This window comes from Aegilops tauschii, chromosome 3 (genome assembly GCF_002575655.3).
Source record: "Aegilops tauschii subsp. strangulata cultivar AL8/78 chromosome 3, Aet v6.0, whole genome shotgun sequence".
Taxonomy (NCBI): Eukaryota; Viridiplantae; Streptophyta; class Magnoliopsida; order Poales; family Poaceae; genus Aegilops; species Aegilops tauschii.
In genome coordinates, this window is record NC_053037.3 from 598,641,496 (window position 1) to 598,646,721 (window position 5,226).

A 5,226-nucleotide genomic window follows, 5' to 3' on the forward strand; every position below is an offset into this window, starting at 1 on the left:
CAGTCATGTCCCACAGTGGTCATTTATGGCCAGCCCACTCATTTCACACTCAAGGCCGGTCTCTAAGAAGTGACATGTTGTAAATATTTCATGTTATTCATGATCAGTATACATGTTTTACCAGTTTCAATCAACTTGCGTGTCAACTATAAATCTTTTTACTGAATCACATATATCTATTCTCTTGTTATTGCATAGTGAAAATGGATGGGAACACCAAAGGAGGTGGACATTGTGAAGCATTGAAGAGCTACAATCTGTGCAAAACGTTAGGTGCAGGCACATTTGGAACAGGGATGATTGTAGAGCTTAAGCATACAGGACACAAAGTTGCTATAAAGATTCTGAACTGTCGTAAAATGAATACTGTGGAAATGGAAGAGAAAGGTATGCCTCCTCCTTGTACAATAGTCTAGGATACATTTGACTTGCTTGTTCAGGATTTCGAGTTATCTGCTTTCAGAGTGCTGGTCAGACTTGTGGGTGTGTTCCTAATTCCCACTTAATCAATTAGACGAGATAATGTACATTCGTATAGGATACATTTGGCTTTGGTTAAGAAGAAAGTTCAGCTTGTGTTGTTGCTGCGAGTTAGTAGAATTTGCATATGCATTTTCTTCATAGGCTCAATGTCTCACACTTTACTTCTATTGTTTTCTAATATATTATTTCCAGCAAATAGAGAAATCAAGATATTGAGGTTGTTCATTGACTTCATTCACCCTCATATCATCCGGATTTATGAGGTCATTGAGACACCGAAGGATATCTTTGTTGTGATGGAATATTGCCAGAATGGTGACCTATTGAACTACATTGTCGAGAAAAGGCGGTTACAGGATGATGAGGCCCGTCCAATCTTCCAGCAGGTGCTTTTTCTGCTCTTGCCATGTAGGAACACATTTTTTGGGAATAACAATATGTTGAGCTTCCTATTTCGACCATCAAATATATGGATATGCTTGCTAGTTGTCGACCTTCCTCATGTGTTTACTATGCAAATCGCGATCAATTTGCTTGGGTTGCATTTGTTGACTAAGTTTTACCAATAATTGTTTGCTCCATGACGGTTTTTTTTCGGGAGGGGCCGGAAAAACACGGTTTATGGAAAATGTCAAACTATATTATATTTAAGCTCGTTGGTTTTTGTCGATTCTTTGTTATGTTTTTGTATCATTTGGCATCTTCATATTTTCATGCCTTGGTTATCTTAGTATCATTAATTAAATCAACTTTTGTTATGGCATCTTATTCTTCATGCCTTGATTGCCTTAATCTCGGTGCTTAAATTAAATTGTCCTTTGAAACATAAAGATATGGTATATCCCTTCTGAAGGCGAATATGTAATTTGAAGGCTTCTTTGTGATTCACTGAATGCATATTGAGGTTTTATCTCAATAGTTTTTCAGTTAAATTTTTGTTAAACAGATTATATCTGGTGTTGAATGCTGCCACACGAACATGGTTGTTCATCGTGATCTAAAGCCAGAAACCTGTTACTTGATTCCAAATATAATGTGAAACTTGCTGACTTTGGGTTAAGAAAATTGATGCATGATGGCCATTTTTTGAAGACTAGCTACGGGAGTTTAAACTATGCCACACCAGAGGTATTCACTTATTTTATTATTTGAGTCCTTATCCTCATGCTTCTTCACACGCATCATCTGGGTTAATTGCTTTAATGAGTGTTTCTGCATAGGTTTTCTCAGGTGAGTTGTATGCTGGACCTGAGGTTGATGTTTGGAGCTGTGGGGTGATACTTTATGCTCTTCTTTGTGGTGCGGTTCCATTCGATGATGACAACATTCCCAAACTGTTCAATAAGATAAAGGTGTGACAGAACATTTGTAGATTAAGTTGGATCTGACAAGTGTTTACTTTTTTCTGGAAATCAAAAAATTCATGTAGATTAGTTGGACTTTAGAATTCATTTTTTTCTAGAGATTTGACTCCCCCTTATTTGGTGTTACAGGGAGGTTTCTATATCCTTTCAAATCATTTATCTGATCTAGCAATGGATTTGATCCCAAGAATGCGTATTGTTGATCCCATGAAGAGAATCAGAATCCATGAAATTCGAGACCACCCATGGTTTCAGGATCGCCTTCCTCGCTACCTGGCAATGCCTCCACCAAACACAGCACAACAAAGCCAAAATGGTATGCCATCTATTTCACATTTCAAGCGACTATCATATCTGCACAGTAAAACTTTTCATCCTTTATCCACTTATATATACAGGATTTTTAATGGATGATAGGAAAATTAAGAACAATAATTTTGTCGTGAAATGCTCTCTTTTATGGGAATAATATCAATGTAATATTTGCAATTATAATATAATAGAAATCAATGGCCATAGTTGTGCGCTTGGTTTCAGAAAGGTATCACGTCAAGTCTCCATGCAATGCTACTCTTTATTTATCAAAAAATAATAATTTATTATCGAGCATTCAAATATCGTTTCTATGGGAATGATATGTTGATTTTCTAGATGTTCATTTCAAGAGATTGACGAAGATACACTTCAAGATGTTGCCAATCTGGGATACAATAAAGATCATGTGTGTGAATCGTTGCGCAATAGGCTGAAAAATGAGGTATATTCAAACAAAAATCAGTGGTTCAGTCCTTTCAGTTTTCATAACTGACTTTATACTATATGTTTCTAGGAAACTGTTGCATATTACTTGCTCTTGGACAATCGGTTCCGGGCTACTAGTGGCTATTTGGGTGTTGACTATCAAGAAGAAATGGTTAGTCCACATTTTCATCATCTGTGGCCTATTTAATGCACTAAAGGTTTAAGCACTATTAACTTTATGAATGGATGGCTCTCTAGGATACGAGTTTTAATCAGTTTACTCTATTGGAATCAGCAAGCCCAAGTACCAGGAATTATCTTCCAGGAAGTAGTGATTCTCAAGGCAGTGGCTTGCGGCCATATTACCGCGTTGAAAGAAAATGGGCTCTTGGGCTCCAGATCTTGCAAACTGTCCACTTTACTTTGCTTTGCTTTGCACATTCAGCTGTTGAGCTAATGCATCACTTATCCAGCAGTCTCGAGCTCAACCTTGCACGATATTGATTGAGGTTCTAAAGGCACTTAAGGAATTAAATGTCCGTTGGAAGAAGAATGTGGAGTACAACATGAAATGCAGGTGGGGGTTCCCTGGGTTTCCTCAGGTCAGTGATATGTGGTTAGATGCCAACCACAGCTTTGTTGATGACTCTACTATCATGGATAATGGTGATGTTAATAGGAGGCTACCTGCGGTGATCAAGTTTGAATTTCAGGTCTGCAACACCTTCTACTACTAATGGTTTTTTGCAATAACAAAAAAAGGGATTTTCTACTCAATATCGCCTTCACAGTGGCGTCACTAGATAAAATACTGATTTTGCTGGAGCCAATATATTTGATTCATAATTGTTACCAAGTGACCATTATTATGTCTTGCATGTGTCTGTTATTGCCAACAACAATTGTCGACTGAATCATGGAATAACTTCCCATGTTTTAAAGCTGCACAGTGTTGGTGTTAGAAATTACAATTCGCCAGCATGGTACTGTATATACTGTCTATTTGGTTCTAACTTTAATTTATTTTTTCTCCAGCTTTACAAGACCAGGGATGACAAGTACCTGCTAGATATGCAGAGAGTTACTGGACCTCAGCTCCTCTTCCTGGAATTTTGTGCGTCCTTCCTTACCAAGCTTAGGGTTCTATAGCTAGTGCCTGTTCTGGTGGAGTGGTGAATAGCAAAACATATGAATGTCCCATGTGGTGCGGTTCATCGTCGCAACGGTGAATAAGTGATGGTGTGCAAGTATATAGGTTGTGTGTTTCATCTTCGGTTTACCCAGTCCCAGACAGAGAACCGTGTTTGTTTGAGTGACTAGTCCTATGTCAAGCACCAAAAAGGTTAAGTGGTTGTTATAAATAAGACCTATGTATGGTAAATAGGTTGTGGTGAACCTTTTCTGATTCTCCAAGCTGTGCCACGTACTGCTGGTGGTGATGCGACAGCACAAGCTTCTGTGATATTATTGCATGATCTAGTTTCTATTTGCCTTGCTGTTGATTATGGTGATGTTGTGTGCATCTACAGTGCAATGCATGACGGCAGGCGTGCGGCACGGCCATAGAAGTGGAAGCGCCGGGCTGCCACAGGGGCCAACCACGCGATGGCGCATGTGCGGGGTGGCGACGTCTTCGTTTGGCGGCGCCACGGCGGTGCTCTGGAGCTCAGGTGTGGTGCGGCGGCTGCGACGTCATTTTTCTCGGGTGGTTGTGTGCGGGCCGTCCTCGACCAGATGCGGAAGGATCTATTGCCGGGGTTCTGTATGCGTATTGGCCGAGGGCGACGAGGGTCACGCGCGTCTGGCTCCGCCATGGCTATCGGCTAGGGTAGTGGGCAACGTGGCAGTGGCGGACTGGCGGTGGTTGGTGTGTGCCCAGGACGGCGAGGTCTATCTCTCGCCATGTGGATGGTACGGGCTATAGGGTGGATAGGGCTGGGATTGGCGGCTTCCTACATGGCTTCTGGGTGGGTGAAGTTGCGGCGTGGTGGCAGTGGTGCCTACCCGGTGGCACCGTGTTGGCGGTGACGGTCTTCTCCCGCGGGCGCGTGGCCGACGGGTGTTGTAGGTTTCCGCGGCGGTCGTGGAGCAGGTCGCGGGGAGCCGAAGGAGGTGGGTGCTTGGCGGCCTGGGGTAACGGCTACCCCCAGGTGGTTGGAGAATCGTGTTTGTTTGGGTGACAAGTCCTGTGTCAAGCACCAAAAAGGTTAAGTGGTTGTTATAAATAAGACTTATGTATGGTATATAGGTTGTGGTGAACCTTTTCTGATTCTGCAAGCTGCGCCACGTACTGCTGGCGGTGATGCGACAGCACAAGCTTTTGTGATACTATTGATCTAGTTTCTATGTGCCTTGCTGTTGAATATGGCGATGTTGTGTGCATATACAATGCAATGCGTGACGGTAAGCGTGCAGCACGGCCATAGAAGTGGAAGCGCGGGCTGCCACGGGGGCCAACCACGCGATGGCGGGTTTTCGGGATGGCGACGTCTTCGTTTGGCGGTGCCACGACGGTGCTCTAGAGGTCAGGTGTGGTGCAGTGGTTGCGGCGTCATTTTTCTCGGGTGGTTGTGTGCGGGCCGTCCTCGGCCAGATCCAGAAGGATCTAGTGCCGGTGTGCCGTATGCGTATGCACCGA

General features: G+C 42.8%; 1 pseudogene; it reads left to right on the forward strand.

Annotated features, from left to right (window-relative positions):
- Positions 1 to 203: 203 nt before the first annotated feature.
- LOC109774193 (carbon catabolite-derepressing protein kinase-like) lies at positions 204 to 3,994 on the forward strand (annotated as a pseudogene).
- The last annotated feature ends 1,232 nt before the right edge of the window (positions 3,995 to 5,226 follow it).